This window comes from Mytilus galloprovincialis, chromosome 14 (genome assembly GCF_965363235.1).
Source record: "Mytilus galloprovincialis chromosome 14, xbMytGall1.hap1.1, whole genome shotgun sequence".
Lineage (NCBI taxonomy): Eukaryota > Metazoa > Mollusca > Bivalvia > Mytilida > Mytilidae > Mytilus > Mytilus galloprovincialis.
Genome location: NC_134851.1, coordinates 30,299,382 through 30,320,098, shown reverse-complemented (window position 1 = coordinate 30,320,098; position 20,717 = coordinate 30,299,382). Strand labels below are relative to the sequence as shown.

The 20,717-nt window shown below is 32.5% G+C and overlaps 1 long non-coding RNA gene across 1 annotated transcript; it reads right to left on the bottom strand.

Annotated features, from left to right (window-relative positions):
• Window positions 1–8,472: 8,472 nt before the first annotated feature.
• Window positions 8,473–12,068, bottom strand: LOC143058427 (uncharacterized). The gene is made up of 4 exons (XR_012973057.1): window positions 11,991–12,068; window positions 10,804–10,834; window positions 9,639–9,779; window positions 8,473–8,766 (listed from the first exon to the last, which is right to left on the bottom strand). It is a non-coding gene; the product is annotated as an uncharacterized LOC143058427 (long non-coding RNA).
• Between the last annotated feature and the right edge of the window lie 8,649 nt (window positions 12,069–20,717).

The window sequence follows — 20,717 nt, the reverse complement described above, 5'->3', positions numbered from 1 at the left end:
TTCTTTTCATCAAAGTATTTGGTTTAAGACGACGTTATATATCATCATTTTTGCTTTTGAAGGGTATACGTACTTGTCATTCAAAAGATGCAAGGGTACAAGAAAACATATTTTTTTTTGGGCAGTAGACCTGATATTTATCAAAAGTAATATGTACTGTAAGTTGAATCTATGTATTCGAACCTTTACAGCTAAAAACGTTGAATACAAAATGAAAAAGAACTTTGAAAATAAAATACCACACAATCGTCTGGTATGCCACAAAACCAGGTTCAACCCACCATTTTTTTTTCTTTAAAAATGTCCTGTACCAAGTCAGGAAAATGGCCATTGTTATATCATAGTTCGTTTCTGTGTGTGTAACATTTTTACGTTGTGTTTCCGTCGTGTCGTTTGTTTTCTCTTATATTTGAGTGTGAATTCACATTACTATAAGACGTGTCATGGTACTTTTCTATCCCTAATTCATGTATTTGGTTTTGATGTTATATTTGGTATTCTCATCGGATTTTGTATAATGCTTAGTCCGTTTCTGTGTGTGTTACATTTTAATGTTGTGTCGTTGTTCTTCTCTTATATTTTAATGCGCTTCCCTCAATTTTAGTTTGTTACCCTGATTTTGTTTTTTGTCCATAGATTTACGAGTTTTGAACAGCGGTATACTACTGTTGCCTTTATTAATCAGTTTCAATGTAGGTCATTTTTGAAATGAAAAATTTTGTTTTCGACGTGCCAAAAAAATGAATTTATCTGTGGCATTGTACATGGAATAATGGGTCAAAAGAAAAGAAAAAGGACAATTGAGTGTTAAAATATAAAGAATAAACAATAAAGACCCAAATAAATAAAGAATAGAGAATTGCAAATATGTGTATACGTTTGCAGAGTTGACCTGGCGTAAGCGTATACGTAGTAGGTTCCTCGATTTGTCATTTCATTTAACTTGTATACAGTTTTGTACAGGTTTGACAATTGATTATCCTCTTAATAGTTGTTAAGACAAACTTGTTGTTTTAGCTTGTAGATATCCTGGTGCTTTTAGACATAACTTGATTGTAAGGCAATGTGTCAATCGGATCATATAAATCTCACTTTACTTGTTAACAAATGAAAAGCACACTGTATGGATTAATTGATTGATTAATGTTCGATTGACCGATTACTTAATTCCACGGTTAATGGTTTTTTCTTCAACAGTTCATGAATGGTATTCTATACAGATACATAAAGACGTCATCATCGTTTTTATCATATTCATCGTTATAATCATCAAAATACTTATTGCATGCATTTATTATTGCAATTTTGTTATTTCAGATCAAAACGCGATTATTATTTTTGCAATACTGATGCAAATTGTATTCATTCTTATACACAAAATCTAAAATCTGATTTTAAATTATTGTGCTTACAACCTTTCACACTATTCGCAAACATAAACACATCGCAGTTATTTTTGAATTTACAGTATTATCATCATAACCATTATTATCATCATCATCATTATTATCATCATCATTATTATCACCTTCATCAATACAATAATTATCATCATCATCATTTTTATCATTATCATCATCATTATCGTCATCATTTTCATCACCATTATCATCGATACATGTAGCATTGCTACATATGTTGTTAATGAAGTAATGAATTATTTTTTGAAAACATATTTCTAATGGTATTGAAAATGGACTTTAGAATTGCATTCATTATCACTGAACTAGTATATATATATTTGTTTAGGGGCCAGCTGGGGGCGGGAATTTCTCGCTGCCCAACCCATTGGTGACCATCTGCTGTTGTCTATTCTATGGCTTGGTTGTTGTCTCTTTGACACATTCCCAATTTCTATTCTCAATTTTATTTCCAGTTCATACCACTTGCGGTGAGTGAGGTCGCTTTAATGTCAAAGGAATGCAGGTGACTTGACCTGGCATGAACTTGGCCCATATATGTAGTTGTCCCATGATATGTCATTTCAGCATGAATTATTACTGTTGTTATAATTCCGTACATTAGATTGACGAATGATACGGTTGAATGAAAACAAATGCTCATTTGTGAAATACTTCTAAAGAGTCGGAGGAGTTTTTAAGGTCGCTTTAATTTATTTTATTGTTTTCATTTTTTTCAGCACTGTGTCAATAACCCCACTGATGGATCATTAGACCTCATGGGGATCATTACCTTAGTAGTCATTATTTTTGATACTGACATTATTTGTCTCCTACCTTTTTAAATTTGCCGTTTACAAATTTTTATATGATAAAGAAAAACTAAGGTTTCAACACCCTCAGGCTGCCCTTTGGTTTGGTTGTCGTCTATTTGACATATTCCTCATTTCCAATCTCAATTTTATTGTCATTAGAATCAATTGGCTCTTATTTTATGTATTTTTTGATTATTTAGATCTTCAACTGTTTCGGTTAAAACATCATTGGCTTTCAAATACTCGGCTGTAAGCGTTTCCGATGAAGGTAAACTTGGAGAAGCACTCTAATAGGACATATTTGATTTATAAGTGTTGTTTTTATTTTGATTCTTAATATAAAATAAGTCATGTTTTTTTTGTAAACAAAATTTGTTTAAAATAATGAGTTACTTTATATATCTTTTCTTCCGGAACATCTGATATCACGCCTGATTTTTTTATTTGTTTGTGCTGCTTAGTTTAAGATTTGAAGTTTATTTAGTTTTCTACTGTTTGTTTTGTAGCCTGACTTTGGTCTTTCGGTAATTTTTCGTGTTTTGTCATGGCGTTAACAGTCTTAAAAGAAAATTAAAATCAGCATTATACAAAGTGATGGTGCATCATAATTTAAACAATTATTATGCCATAATTTAAACAATGATTATGCAAGTTTCAATAGGAAAAGAAATGCACTAAGCTTGTTCTTTTATTCGACACGTTCACCTCAAATACGACATTTTTATCACATGGTAGATTGTGGTTTTTCATTACGTTGTCTAATCTTTTAATTACCGAACGTGACTTATTCCCGATTGTGTATCTATCCCAAATTTATGTATTTTGTTTGATGTTATATTTGTAATTCTCATCGGATTTTGTCAAATTTGTTGACGTCTTTTCTATTATATTCATGTGTTATGGTAAAGAAAATTAATCACCGCCTTCATTTATTAGATTTGATTTTGTTCAACGTAATCTGAACGATGTTTTACTTTTGAAGTTAGATTCAAAACAAACCGGACATATATAATATACTAGTTAATTGCTATTAATAGGTATTGCAATGTGCATTCTGTTTAAATGTAAAATGAGTATTTAATTCTATTATAATCTTAAATCAATCCTAATTCTATCTTATTTTTGAGATATAGTTTTTCAAATGTGACGTCATTTTTGTGCTATTTCAGAAATTCAAATGTGACGTAATGTTTGTGTCTTTTCACCACTTCGTATGTGACGTCATTTGACTTTTTGCTTTGAGGCCTGGACTAAGTCGGTGTGTCTATTTTCTGTATTTTTTGGTCTTTGTATTATGTATTCGGGTTTTGGTTTCTGTAATTAGTAAGATTTCAGTTTTATCATGTGTATCTTTTATATTCATTTGATAAGATTTACTGTTTGCAATAGCATAAATTGTTCTTAATAATAAGGATGTTCTTATCACAAGCAGAAAACCCTAGCCGTATTTGGCACAAACTTTTTCAACTTTTGATCCTCAGTGCTGTACAACTTTGTACTTTTTTTGACTTTCGAACTTTTATATCTAGGCGTCACTGGTAAGTCTTGTGTGGACGAGGCGCGTTTTTGGCGTATTGAATTTTAAACCTGATGCCTTTTGTTATCTATTATTCATGTGTTTCTTTGCCTAATACGTTCTCCTATTTATTTGTATTGTAGTCCTGTAATATTGTGTTGTCATTTTCAAAGTTCTGTCTCTTTGTGATTTTACTTTTTAATGTAATATTTAACATTGCCAGTAAAGTGCGAGGTTTGGCATGCCACAAAACCAGGTTCAACCCACCATTTTTTCTTTAAAAATGTCCTGTACCAAGTCTGAAAAATGGCCATTGTTATATCACAGTTCATTTCTGTGTGTGTAACATTTTTACGTTGTGTTTTCGTTGTGTCGTTTGTTTTCTCTTATATTTTAGTGTGAATTCACATTACTAAAAGACGTGCCACGGTACTTTTCTATCCCAAATTCATGTATTTGGTTTTGATGTTATATTTGTTGTTCTCATCGGATTTTGTCTAATGCTTAGTCCGTTTCTGTGTGTGTTACATTTTAATGTTTTTGTCGTTGTTCTCCTCTTATATTTAATGCGTTTCCCTTAGTTATGGTTTGTAACCCCGATTTTGTTTTTTGTCCATAGATTTACTAGTTTTCAACAGCGGTATACTACTGTTAAAGAACCATTAATCTGTAATATATATATATCCAGTTAATCGTAAATAAGCATACAAAACCAAACAAAACCAAAACACTAGTGGTCAACATATTTTTTTTATTTTTTTTTATCAATAAACAATTGGTGAAATATTTGATTCTAAACAAAACAAGGAATCAATTTTACAGAGACAAGTAAAAATGTAACATTATTACAAAATTTCCTTCATAGCAAACAACATCAAGATATTACAAAAGTATACATTTGTCAATCTTTAGAGCATGACACAAAAGTTGTAAACGATTACGCTTAAAATGACAAATCTGGAAAATGTACAAGTTTAAGCTCGTTCGAGTCACCTGCAGTCTTTTGACACAACTGAGTCTTAAAAAAACTCCATAACTGGTCTAAACTGGAAATATACCTTTCGTAATTTATTTTTTACAATTTTAGGCCTTAACCGATCCAGCACACCTTTTTGGATTTTCTGAAACAAACAGCCATTGATAGATGAACAGAACACATATTACAGACTAGTCTTCAATACAGCAATTGAACATGAAACAAGGCATACGTTATTAGCTTATTGGGACGTTACACATTTTTTAACTCGAATTAGTTGTTCCGTTCGGTATAACACCGTTATACATGCAAGCACACGGCATATTTCATTGCCTAAAATGTAATGCATGAAACTAATTGACAGTTTCAATGTCGGATATAGTTAAACCTTTTCTTTTTTGATAGGAATAAAAGGTTTTATCTTCGACCAGTCGATGTCGGTTTTTGACAAAGAACGCAACCATTAACATGATCTAGATTTATAGTTTCAGCGGACAATGAAACTCGACCTTCGCATACAATGTATACAAGTTATTATTTATGTGTCAATCTGTACAGAAAAGGTTAATACTTATGTAATTTATCATAACGACAAGATTTTTTACTTCAGATGATGTCCGAGAATATTTTATATATTTATGAATGAATTAACACACAAGGCCGTTTCATTTGTTATACGTTTAGCATTTACTTATAATAATTTAAGTACAGCTTGGATCAATTAGAACATCTCTTAACCTCTTGCCGGATCTGTTGAGTATATGCATGTAGAATCAAATTAAAACATTTTCTGACAGAAGCGGCTATGAACTAAACAGTCTCATTGGCAATCATACCACATCTTCGTTTTTATATAAAACAGTTCTAACCTAAAACAGATGAGACCGTTCTAACCTCTAAAGTTTTGGACAGTTGTAATCAGAGCAGTTTTGGACAGTTCTAGTCTAGAAAACATTCTGGTAGTTCTACCCTTGATTTGATTGAGACTTGCTCTGTGTTCCTATGAGTAAATAGCAAATGGTTATTTATTGGCACATTTGCATGAGTTAAGTAACAGTAATCAACTATCTATGACATTACCTGTTGGTAAATTGATACAGTGTAACTTGATTGCATTGAGACAACTCTCCATTCAAGTCACAATTTGTAAAAGTAAACCATTATAGGTCAAAGAACAGTTCTAACCTAAAACAGATGAGCCGTTCTAACCTCTAAAGTTTTGGACAGTTGTAATCAGAGCAGTTTTGGACAGTTCTAGTCTAGTAAACATTCTGGCAGTTCTACCCTTGATTTGATTGAGACTTGCTCTGTGTTCCTATGAGTAAATAGCAAATGGTTATTTATTGGCACATTTGCATGAGTTAAGTAACAGTAATCAACTATCTATGACATTACCTGTTGGTAAATTGATACAGTGTAACTTGATTGCATTGAGACAACTCTCCATTCAAGTCACAATTTGTAAAAGTAAACCATTATAGGTCAAAGAACAGTTCTAACCTAAAACAGATGAGACCGTTCTAACCTCTAAAGTTTTGGACAGTTGTAATCAGAGCAGTTTTGGACAGTTCTAGTCTAGTAAACATTCTGGCAGTTCTACCCTTGATTTGATTGAGACTTGCTCTGTGTTCCTATGAGTAAATAGCAAATGGTTATTTATTGGCACATTTGCATGAGTTAAGTAACAGTAATCAACTATCTATGACATTACCTGTTGGTAAATTGATACAGTGTAACTTGATTGCATTGAGACAACTCTCCATTCAAGTCACAATTTGTAAAAGTAAACCATTATAGGTCAAAGAACAGCCTTCAACACGAAGCATTGGCTGACATCGAACAAGTTATAAAGGGCACTAAAAAATACTAGTTTAAAATCTATCAAACAGGGAAACTAAAGGTGTAATATGTATAAAAAAACTGGAGGCTCTCAAAAGCCTATATCGCTCACCTGACTATACTTGGGTTTTTGAAATCATATAAAACAGATAAAATTTGGCTACAAAGTAACAACACTTGGCCCGTACCACATAAAGACAGGACTATTTATGCTATGTTTGATTTCATTCAATTCCGTGGTTCTCTAGAACAAGACTTTTGTATGCATTTCCCATAGGGTCTTATGTTAAACTAAGCCCCCCGCTGGCAGCCATCTTGGATGATGGAATGGCTACAAAGTAACAACACTTGGTCAGCATCTCATAAGGAACATTCATGCTTTGTTTTATTTAATTCCATTCAGTGGTTCTCTAAAAGATGTCATTTGTATGCATTTCCCGTAGGGTCCTACGTTAAACTAAGTCCCCCTGCTGGTAGCCATCTCGGATGATAGATCAGCTACAAAGTAACAACACTTGGTCAGCACCTCATAAGAAAGATGTATGCCGTGTTTGATTTCATTCCATTCAGTGGTTCTCTAAAAGAAGTCATTAGTATGCATTTCCCATAGGGTCCTATGTTAAACTAAGTCCCCCGCTGGCGGCCATCTTGGATGATGGATCGGCTACAAAGTAACAACACTTGGTCAGCACCTCATAAGGAACATTCATGCCGTGTTTGGTTTAATTCCATTCAGTGGTTCTCTAGAAGAAGTTCAAAATGTAAAAAGTTAACGACGACGACGACGGACGATAGACGACGGACGCCAAGTGATGAGAAAAGCTCACTTGGCCCTTCGGGCCATATGAGCTAAAACGAGAAACAGTTATGAACCATATCAATAAACGACCACCACTAAACAATAGGTTCCTGACTCAGTACACTAATAACAAATTGTCTTTCATATTCTTCACGTGTTTAACTAACATAAGCTTGGATAGAAGAAGTAGTATGTTCAAATATACCAGGATGATTTAAGAATTTGGTGTTTCGCCAATCCGCTGCTTATGATGGTAAATCACCTTATATAACTCATAAACATACTTTAACAAATTATAACAAAAGTGAGTAGTTGTAACGTTTTGTTCTTTAATGGCCTTTGCTATATTCTCAAGTTGTCCGATCTTGCTGTGTTAGAGACATGATAAAAGATAACAAATGTTTCGGGAAGTCCAAAGGTTCATTGCTGTCTTTTAACAATCCAATGTATAAATAAAGGCAACAGTAATATAATGCTGTTCAATATTCATAAATCGATTAAGCAATATCAAATTTAGGTCAAATACCAAAACCAAGGGAAACACATCAAGTATACATGTAAGAGAAGAAAAACAACAGAACAACAGAAACATTGAACTGCAACAAAAACAGACACCAACATGCATTATACATTGTAGTAACGAAATATTTGATTTTTTGTTGATATTTTTAATCTATATCTTTGTAGTTGCATTATTAAAGTACTAGTAGTTTGAATAAGATATAAATCTTTAACACAATTTTTGTCCGCATTTTATTTGTATCTTGTTCGTTGCTTTTTAGTTGAAATTTTGACGTTTTTGCATTCCCTTTTTGAATATAGAGTTCAAGGAAAGACCATCTCATTATATAACAATAAACTAAAAGATAGACACGTTTATAACCAAGTTTTATTAGTTTAAGACATATTTTATGTAAATAACATAAACATATATAACATTTAATATTGTACCAAAAAACATTAACATACTGAACTAGTTTCTTGAATTTTTTACCTCTAGGTGAATATATAATAACTATATTTGACATCTTACATCTTTTGTTTGGTAAATTAAATCCGTGGAAAAAAGCAATATTGTTTTTGGATTGACTTTTTAAAAGATCTAGGTAAAACAGGAAAGGGGATTTAATCTAATTTTGTAGCTGTACGATATCGTATTAAATCGCTAGTGTATTCTTGTATTAAGTCTTCATAGTTTATTGACTTATCAGTAAAGTCTTTTAGCAGATTGTTTATGTCGTCTTCAGAGAGCTGATCGTCTGCTGTTGTGAGCACGTGCCGTAGATGATCTGTACTTACTTCCCCTATACCATTGATATCAAACGATTTGAATGCATCTAGAACTGTCTGCGCAGAATCCATTTCATCAAATTTTATCGATAAAATCTTTACGAACTCATCAAAATTAATCCATTCATCTTCTACAAAAGATTAGTTCATACATGTTACATAATCTTGAACTCAAATATAACACACTGTCAGCTATTTAATATGATTGAAATGAAAGAAACAGAAGTTTTATATATCTTTTTTTATAAAAAAAAAACAACAACAACATAATGATCCTAAATTAATGTTTTGATTCCTTATCATTTATCGATTTAACTGCTTAGGGAACCAGATGCTCTCCTCTCAAGATATTTTAGTTTCTAAAAAAACACTACTCTTTCCATTGTATTTCAAAAGAAATATAAAATCAAATACGTAACACACCAACAAACGACAACCACTGAATTACAGGCTCCTGACTCAGGACAGGTACATTCAGAATGTGGCGGGGTTAAAAATGTAAACGGATGGTTATCGGCATTTTATTCTCGCGACAGGGTTGTAAAACTGTTTGAAATGTGGATTTTACTTGATGAATATCCCACATTTTCTTTCATTTTTGTTCTTATTTATGATCATAAGTATGGCAAAATTTAAAAATCGCTCGCTTATAAAGAGTGTAAATTTATTATACCAGATGTAAATATAAAAAAGAAGATGTGGTATGATTGCCAATAAGACAACTGTCCACAAGAGACCGAAATGACACAAACATTAACAACTATAGGTCACCATACGGCCTTCAATAATGAGCAAAGCCCATACCGCATAGTCAGCTATAAAAGGCCCGATATGACAATGTAAAACAATTTAAACGAGAAAACTAACAGCCTTATTTATGAAAAAAATGAACGAAAAACAAATATGTAACACATAAACAAACGACGACCACTGAATTACAGGCTCCTGACTTGGGATAGGCACATACATAAATAATGTGGCGGGGTTATGTATAGATACTGACCGTCATTATCAACAGCCTTCATCATTGACTTGAGGTCTTTATCATTTGGCCCAGATCCTTGAAGAGCTTTCATAATGCTTTTCAAACCTTTAAAATCGATGAATCCATCATTTGCGAACAAATCGAATGCTTGCTCAAATTCTAAAATGCATACAGTTAAACGTTTACTCTATTCAATATAAAATTACCGTAATACTTTTAAAACAAATAAAAATATGTCGTTCGATTTCTAAGTGAGTTTTGGTTATAAAAATATTAGTACATATCACTTGTGAAATGAATTTAACTATATTTACGATGAAATAAGCCTAATCATCACCTCAACTTTTTTATCATATATTCTCATTTTTTAATCTTTCACATTTGATGTTATGGGGCTTCTTATACATGTAGTTCACTAAAGGTATTCATTTTGATCATTGTTGTATGCTGTACGATTATCTTCAGTTGCTGTACATTCGTTCTGTGGTATATGTTGTGTAATAGGTGTTTGATTAACGATCATACCATGTTTCCTTATTGGTACTGTATGTACATATAATGGCTAGATACGTGACTGTTTATTAGGAGCCTCGTTCGTGAATTTCTTTAGTTATGTTATCGTCAGTTTTTTTCATTTGTTAGTTAAAATTTGCATTCAGTGGTAGTGTAAAACTATTTTGGTAAAAGCTGTTAAAAAATCGCTACGCTTGGCTTTATTTCTATAATTTCTGGCGATTAGGCCCTCGTCCCTTTTTGCCTCAATCATTTGCAGCGCCATCGAAAGCAGAGAAATTAAAGTATCTGTCTCTATCATAAATTAGCACAAGAAGTATATAAACTCGGAGAGATTTGAACATTTTACAACCTGATTGAAATACCGATCCTAGCCTGTGTCCACGATTTGCTTGCAAGGCTTGTAAGCGAAGCGTGGACACACGATATGTTATTTAATCAAATTCACTTCTATACTGAGGACCGTAGGCTGACCTCTGTGTGTCTCTTTTGCTTGTGTCTTGCTTCCTTGGCGTTTCATTGACATATTACCCCACATCTATTGTTCTTATTTACGGGAACATAGCCCCTGTCGGCTATTGAATCAGAGTTAAAAATGACTATTATTTACTGGAATTAACTAAACAGAACCTGTGGGCTATTGCAAAGTTAGAAACTACTTATGATTTACCTATTAGTAAGTAATCTTCACTATTGGTAGCCTGAAATAAACAATTTTGATATACATGTATAAATCAAAAGTCTCACAATAAAGGATGAATCCTTCAAGGGTCAATCGTTTTTACTCTCAATTTATTTTACGCTAGGTAATTTGCAAGGCGGTTTTTCAATATTTAATGAGATCATATATTTTCGAAATTGATTTTTTTTTCTAAAAAATGTATGAGACATCTTTATAATGTATAGCAATTCATGATTGTTTAGCGAATTCACTCAATGGAAAAAAAATGTAAAATTAGCATTTCAAATGAAGATATGCCATAAGATATGGAGATATACAAATTAGTTGAAAAATACATAAATCATAGAATATAAACAGTTGAGAAACTCTTATCTATTTACTTTCCAATAATTTTGACACATTTAGGTTTTGACCTATTGAATGGAACAAATTCACTGGAAATTTGACCTCCCTCTTAATATTTTTTTTTATTATTAAAATCAAAGTTGAAATCATCTATTCAAATTGTAATAAAATCAAACGGTGAATTGATGATTTTTTACTGTTCAGCAGCAAATATTTCAGACGTTATGTCGACACATGTACCATGTTAACACTTGTGCGACAGGAAGGCGTAAAAACAAAAAAATAAAATAGCATGATTATTTGGATAAGAATCTAAAATGTTGAAAAATCGAATAAAAATTTTAAATTTTCACCTGAGGCTCGTACTTTAAAAAAAAATTATTTTAGGTCGATGGTGTAAGTTCAGTGGCGGATACAGTGGGGAGGTTCTAGGGGTTGAAATCCACCTTTTCTTGGACGATCAATGGCATATGAATGGGGAAATACATGTATGGTTGGAACCTCTCCTTTATCCTGCGTTATCCCCCCCCCCCCCAAATCTTTTGAAAATGCCTGGATCCGCCCCTTAATTTAATATCCTAATATACTATTGTTTTAAGTCTCCTAATAAAAACAAAACAAAAAAAAAAAACAAGCACAAAAAAATAAGAATAATAATTCTACAACTTGAGCAATCAATAAAAACATATACCCAGATGTATATTAATTAGAGGGTCTGGGAGGGGTTTGATAACTTGTGTCTAAGAACTCTCCACTGTTGACAAGTACCCTCAATTAAATAACAATATAAGAATAATTGTTAGTAGAATAAATGACTAAAGCTAACTTACCATGCTCGACAATATATTCAATCAATTTTCTGAAGAAGGAAGTAAATTAAGTACATGTTTAGTAATACTTTCACTTTCGATTTAAACATAACGGATGATGCAGCGTAATACCAATACCAAAACCAATTCAAATAAAACAACGGTGGACTACATGTATGTATAGCTTTTTATAATATCAAGCAGAGGCACTTGTTTCTATCGATGGGTCTTCCCATGGATAGAAACAAGTGCCTGTGATATCCGAGGTGATATCAAGCAATAAAAATACAGTACAATCAAAAATATGATATTGAAGATGTTCATAAATGAATAATTTATAACTTTATGATATTAATTTAAAGCATGAAATACATTATTAAATATATTTGTTTTCTAAAGATAATAATAAAATATGTCGCGACCGCCGGCCAATCTTGTATTTTCAGCTAAAAAATATAAAATTCCATGATGTTTTTAGTCTTGTTTAGAAAAAAAATACACACACACACTATATTTCTATAGTATAGAAAGTCCCTGTATGTATACAGAAAGAAAATTGCATAACATAATTTTCAAACAAGTTACAATGTTCAACAGCTTTCATTTATAATATTTCCAGGAGAAATAATTAATTACAAATGATAGTTTTTTCTGGTTAAACAATAAATTGGTAGTTACTCACTCAGTCACATTATTTAAAACATGAAAAACCTCGAAATAATTTCTGAATTAACATTGTTCGATTGATCCGTGACTAACTCTTTTCAATAAAGAAAATGAACGATTTGCTACAATTATAGATAAATTTATAATGATAATCGTAGTTTTAAGTAGAGTTATCTCGCTTACAACAATCTTGAATACTAGTTTGCATTTATATTATTTCTGTGGATCTTTTGATTCAAGAAATTACTAAATGTAATTGTACAAAAAATGCATCGAAAAACTATTTATAAACGTTTTGAAAAAATTACTTTTCTATATTATAGAAAACAATCTTTCTATGTAAACATATTAAAACCAAAACTGAGAAACACTGTAAAATTGTTAAGATACATTCACTTCAATTCATGAAATGAAAGCCTCTCACATGAAATTTCTTCGTATTAAAATTGACTTTCTATACTGACCAACAACAAGTGCATCTGAAGGACAAGCAGATCCTGCTCCACATGTTGAACTCATCTTGTTGTTCATGTAAGTGTATTTGGACGAAGTTAAGAATAAAAATATTTCTTTTAAGATACAAATTATATAACAAAAACTGCAATTTCTCCTCTAATACCTGTAATTATTAGATACAGACTGTATCTAATAATTGCAGGCTTTAGAGGAGACATTCTAGTATCACACAGCTAAAACAGTTATTGAATCGATATTCATACCTCACATCGACTTTTTTAAACAAGCAACAATTTTCGATGAATTCATTTGTGACAATTTGAGAAAGAGCATTTGTGTGACTGCAAAAGGTATCTATAGCATAATAAGTATGGTAAACCGAATATTAAGTATTGCAGAATTGACATGCTGTCTTGAAAAAGTTCTTAAAGTCGAGAAATAAACACACTGCGAAAAAGAATGTCATGTGAATAGTTATGTAATAGTCATAGAAGGTATGCATATCCAACATCCTGTGCATGGATTTATTTAGTTGTCCAATGAGAACTCTTATCCTGATTTAGGATAATTTCTCACAATTTGATTGGCTGATATTGTCCTAATAAATTTCAGTACAATTTTTTATTATGTCAATAGGAATTATCTCCCTTATTTATCACGTCAATTGGGATTATCTCCCTTATACCATTGACCTAATAAAAAAAATAAAAAAATAAATGGCTTCATAGTCCTAATATTTTATTTTTTTACAGTTTTAGATTAAATATCTAAAACATATTTCGTTGATATTGTCCTTATATTGAATTTAAATATAATAATATGTAATATAACAAAATCAGGATAAATTCGTTTCACAGTGTTTAATTGTCCTAATACGGAATTTATCGGGTCAATAAAATTCTCGTATTAGAACAATTACACACTGTGTAACTAATAATATTATAGTCATATAAGGTATGAATACCCAACGTCATGAGCGTGGATTGATTCTGATGTTCGCTGTAAAGGCAATAAATAGAGAATATCATATGGCTTTTTCAATATCGCATCCGTATCAACCCGAGACACCAATATAATCCCAAGAGCTCTACTCGAGGGATTATATTGGTTGAGGTTTGATACAGTGTGTGATATTGAAAAAGCCATATCATATACACTTTATTATATACATTTATCATATACTTAAGACAAAATACAGGAATTTTGTATATCTAATAACGGTTCTTTTTTCCAGTCTGTATCACCTACTCTGTATCGCATATGCCGTATCGCATAGCTAAACCCGTATCGTATACCCCGTATCTCATAGCTAGACCCGTATCGCATACCCCGTATCGCATAGCAAAATCCGTATCGCATACCTTGCGTGACGTCATAATTAGAATGTTAACGTCCAGTTGCTGTATTTTCAGGCTTAGGAAACAAAATGAGTTTTATTAACAAAAAAAAGTCCTATCATTTCAACTAAAATATTTTTTCCCCCAATAAATATTACCCAGTAGCTTGACGAGCAAATATTATATAAAAAAAGTACAATGAGAAATATCTGAAGTTTTATTGTTTTCGTGAAGTATGTTTCCGCACAAATGCAATTCTTTACGATTTTAATTTGGTTTTAAAAAATACAGGATAAACAGAATAATACATGTCAAAATCCGTATCGCATGCTGTATCACCACTCGACCAATATCAGCCCTCGGGAGCTTCGGCCCTCTGGACTGATATTGGTTTCTCGTGGTGATACAGCATGCGATACGGATTTTGCCATGCATTATTCTATATTTACCTCAAGTAGATGTTTTTTATGTGACATGACGTCATACAGATTATAGGTTTGACATAACGTCATACAGATTAGGGATTTGATAAAGCTTTGCAACAGCGACTGCAATCGATGATGTGACGTCATACAGAGTAAAGGTGTGATAAAGCTGCTCTTGAAACCGTGCTGATATCGATATCATCACGGGTGAATGATACAGCATGCTTGTCATTGATTGTATTACACATACAGTTTATCTGTATTAACTACTAAGTATATAATAAATGGTCTTTAAAGGTGTGTTTTCCTCAAATACGGAACGTTAATTTATTTAATTTATTCTGATATTGACTGAAAATCATATATATTGTAACGCCGCCTCTCTGGTGCTAGAGTCGGCCACCAGAGAACACAGTGTCACAAAGAAAAGGAGAGTAAAATAATCTATCAAGTGTAAGGTTCGACGTCCACTGTTTACCGTCGGACCAAAACACGTTACAGAAAGGGAGATCGTATACTTGTGTTTATCTATAATTCTCAGTTATGAAATAAAATATCTAAATAAATAAAGTTTCATATTTTATTAGTACGAACAGAAATAATCTAGGCACTGGCTACGGTTACATGGAAATGTAACAATAATAAAAATATTATTGTTACATTGGAGACTAAATGCCGGAATGCATGGTTGGGTAAGGACCTGTTTAATTACGAATGTAACAATAATTATTGAGGCTACGGTTAAATTGCGTTATTGTTACATGAAAAAAAGCAATGTACGATGGGACTAGTAATATGTAAAGTAATAAAAGTTGAGGACATTTATTACATACATTTATAACATACAATTTATTTACTGTAATTTTTTATTTACAATGACAATTTCTACAAATCCAGTAAGTTGTTTTTAAAGTCCGACACATTTTTGATGAACGAAATTACGTCCTCCACGGATACGTGTACATACAGATTTTCTTAGTATTTAAGTTACAGTTAGCAAACTTTGCTTTTGATTATCAATTTGCGTCAAGTTATAAAGCTGTATGAAATGTATGTCTTGATATTGTTTCAGTTTCGTTTAAAACGCATCCCAAGGCAAGTTTTATTTTTTTTCACCATAAACAAAATTGGTCCAAAGTATAATGACACTTAATAAGAGTAGGTGTGCAGTTAAATACTTTAAAAAAGTGAAACCATTGAACTATATTTTTCGCCTTTGACAGTCACACTCCTAATCTTGAGTAGTATCTTTAAGAACATCCAAACCGTTAATACGTAGTAAAACTATCAAGTTGTACACCATTTGTTGAATAATAATATTTTATTATTTATCAGTATTAAATTACAAGTATTCTTTAGTACATATGAAAGAATGAAAAAATACAACTATAGAAGATTTAAGTTTAATCAATCTAGCGTACATTACTGTTTTTCATGTAACAATAACGTAATGTAACCGTAGCCTCAGTAATTATTGTTACATTTGTAATTAATGGGTTCCTCACCCAACTTTGCATTCCGGCAATTAGTCTCCAATGTAACAATAATATTTTTATTATTGTTACATTTCCATGTAACCGTAGCCAGTGCCAATAATCTACGTTGGAGAGAATGGGTCTTGCAGGCTCTGTCACTGGTCTGGTCGAGTCCCCGGTAATGATTGGTCCTACGTAGACATACAACACTAGTATATTTCTCAACAGTCAAGTCTCAAAGGTGTCACTTATTTAGACTATTTCTATAATCTCCCTATATAAAGATTTTACTACCATATTCCACCTTATACCACACCAACTTGGTATAATAAAAATATTAAGTACCGAAACCAACAACTTTAGCACCGTGAGCCACAACCTTAGCACCGTCACCGGCAACCGGATTTAGCACCAGCACCCACAACCTTAGCACCGTCACCGGCAACCGGATTTAGCACCAGCACCCACAACCTTAGCACCGTCACCGGCAACCGGATTTAGCACCAGCACCCACAACCTTAGCACCGTCACCGGCAACCGGATTTAGCACCAGCACCCACAACCTTAGCACCGTCACCGGCACCGACAATCTTAAATTAAAACAAAGTTAACTTTCAACGCGTGTCTGTATTTCTCAGACATATTCCAGCTTCTATTTTAAAAGTTTGTCACTACCCATTCATTGTCAACCCAACACTTCGTCGTTTCAGTTGTTGTATTTTTATTTATACTTTCGACTGACCAATGGCAGAGCTTGTTACATATTGTTTACCAATCGGTAACCATGGATCACATAAGGAAAATTCCCGTAATGTTGATATTGTTTGTAAACATGGATTGATCTTCATCAATAAAGATGGGGTTTGACTTTGAATTTTTTAGTAGATCATTAGAGCAGTTTTATTTGAGTTTATAGTATTATAAGGTAACTACCGCAAAAATACGGAATCTGTATGTGAAATAAAACTTCTTGACAAACTAACATACACAAATCTGTCGTATCATGGAAACAACAGCCAAAATAGCAAATTGCAAGTCTAACTTTGCTTGCAACATTAAACATCTCAGTAACAACTATCGTTTATTCTCAATAATTTCAAGAAACTATACAGACATAGGTTTATATATAAAAAGGGGGAATGCCAGCATTACATTATATCATGGTCATAGACATGGTGATAGAAGGTATGCATATCTAACATCCTGGGCGTGGATGCATTCTAATGTACACTGAAAAGTCATATCATGGTCTGAGAAGTACGTATGCACGGGTGTCATTCGGTTTAACGAGAGAAATGGTCGTGAAAGAATATCTTACGGCGGTCAAGTATTGAGAGACGATCGTGAAAGCTCTGGTTACGGATCGTGAAAGACGTTTAATGAAAATTCTAGGTCAGAATCTTTGAAAAATGCGCTTAATTTTCAAAACGCGGAACAAATCCGAACAAAAAAATATGTCTGTCAAAATGGTTTAACTTCCTCAACATAACTGTGAAATAAGATAGAGAAAATATGCAGTACTTTATGAAAAAACACAAAAGGCGTAATGCATGTCTATGAAATTAATTACAAATAACATGCTTTTTGTACCTATAATAGTCATATATCAGTTTATCGTGATATATTTGAAATTCAATCTTTGGTGTATCTGATAGTACAGTAAAATTAAGGTATGTTCTTCTCTTAAAAGCTTTAATTTGTATATGAAAACCTTGAATTTGTTGAATATCCATCAAACTTGATCGTGAAAGATCAGGCAACGCATTATTTTGATCGTGAAAGATAATGCGTGACCAAACTTATTACTAGTAATCAGAAATCAGTATTTCTTTTACCATTTGATAAACCTGAAACTGATTGAACCCTGTAACTATTTTGATAAGGATGAACATTAAAGCTTTTTTTTTAACACTTTACCTCGAAAGTTAAAAAAACAACAACTGAAAACGTCTCTAAATAAGTTTGAAAGATTCAGCTCTGAGAATCTGTCAAGTGCAATTCAGGCAGACCGACACTATTCAGCCAATAATACGGATATGCAACGTTTAAACCAAAATGATATCCATCAAACAAAAAATTACAGCAAAACAGCATCTGTCATGAGTAATTTGAGATTGAACTATAACCAACATTTTGTGCAACAGGACTTTCGTATGTTCTGTACATACAACGCAGATGTGGATTGATTTAACTATATACTACAGACTATAGTATACCAAAGCGCAAATGCTGTAATGTCTCGTCTGCTTTACTTATGATAGTTAATTTTTGGGACGTCTATAATATCAAGGGTTTTACTAGAAGTGTCAAATGCGCTTAATGTATTTTTGTCCATCTGATGAGTTAAGCCTTTTTTCAATTGATTTTTTTAGTTCGTTCTTATGTTGTACTGTTATACCACTGTCTCGGGTAAGGGGGAGGGTTGGGATCCCGCTTACATGGTTAACCCCGCCACATTATTTATGTATGTGCCTGTCCAAAGTCAGGAGCCTGTAATTCAGTGGTTGTCGTTTGTTTATGTGTTACATATTTGTTTTTCGTTCATTTTATACAAATAAGTCCGTGAGTTTTCTAGTTTGAATTGTTTTACATTGTCATATCGGGGCCTTTTATAGCTGACTATGCGGTATGGGCTTTGCTCATTGTTGAAGACCGTACGGTGACCTATAGTTAAATGTCTGTGTCATTTTGGTTTCTTGTGGATAGTTGTCTCTTTGGCAATCATACCACATCTTCTTTTTTTACAATTATGATTGTCAATGATTCATAAAAAGAGTGCAAGGTCAGATGAACTATGACATACAGATCTCTACAAATATCCCGTTGGCCAAATAAATGTGTTCCGATCCTTACAGTGCCTTAGAATCTGACAAATGTAAAAGTTATGCTTGGCCAATTAATTCGAAACATAAGGTCAAAAGTATATGAGCCCTGACCGACAACCAGACATAGACATCTTACTATCATTCAATATATTAAATACAATTGACGTCATTATGGTCATATATAAAACATGCAGACAGACATGTACACCATACACGAAATAACATGGCGCTAATAGTATACAGGTATATATCCAAAAGGCTAGACAACATAAAACGAGCATTGCCGAATGATGCATGATAATGAGTTCGATGTTATTTGAAACCTTGCAGAAGTCGAAAATGTACACCTCACAATCATAACAACAGACAGTTATCCTAAAGCTTAACGAATCCGCGATACGGACTTGACCACAAAAAATAATCTTCATCCATGAAATCAGGCAAATTCGGGTTCAGGTGAATCCTGTCTGACGGGCATGTAGTTTATAGGATCCAATATACAAAATGTTGGTATCCTATATCTCGTGATAAGTGAGTACTTCACATCACAATAAAAAGCTTCATCCTACAATCATCCAACTATTTTACATTTCATTTTCTGAAAATATTAATACTTTGAAAGGCTTAAACCTATTGAGGATGTTGACCTATATAGCTTTTCTCAATACCAATAACAAATATTAATTATGATATAATTGAAGAATAATTTGAACGTCTTCGTAGCATCAGATATTTCACGATCCTTTTCACGATCTTCAAAAATGCGGTACGTGATCTTTCACGATCCGAAAAATCAATTTTTGTGTAAATAGTTCTTTATTTACTAAGTTTCAGATTATGTTTATACAATATAACTATGAGAACCATTTGATTAATTCAAATAGAATGCCCTTATTCGTATTAAAGTAGTTTTTCTAGTCGAAATTGTGAAAAAAATCATGTTTGTTTACATTTTTCATGTCATTGAAATGTCGGGAAGCAATCTTCCTTTTGTTGTTTTGTAATAACTATGTACTTTTAAAACTGGATATTCCCACATACTGATCATACTGTTGAACAATTTTGACAGACAGTTTTATTTTGTCGTAAATTTGTCTATGTAATTAATTGAATTAGAATATGTATTGACCTTTCATATGTCTTCTCGATTAAATGTCTTTCACGGTCCGTTACCAGAACTTTCACGATCGTCTCTCAATATCATATAGTCCAGGACGTTTGGAATGCATAGTAATGTGTGTTTTATATAGTTGACACCATAATAGATTAACGCACAGGACTTTGGGAATGACACCTTATACATGCATGACTATAATGTGTATTCTTAGTAGACACCAGATTTATTTCAAAAATGTTATAAAACTTCATGTTTGTTTTAAATCTCTTGTTATAAACAGTGAACATGTGAGTTAGATAAAAGCCAGCTTACTATGACACACCTGAAATATATAATAGACACAGTTTGCGCTCCTAAGCGTCCATTCCCTTGACCAACGTGATCCTCGATGACATCCCCAGTGATTGTGGATTAAGGGGTAATTACAGTAAAAAATTTCCTGTTGAC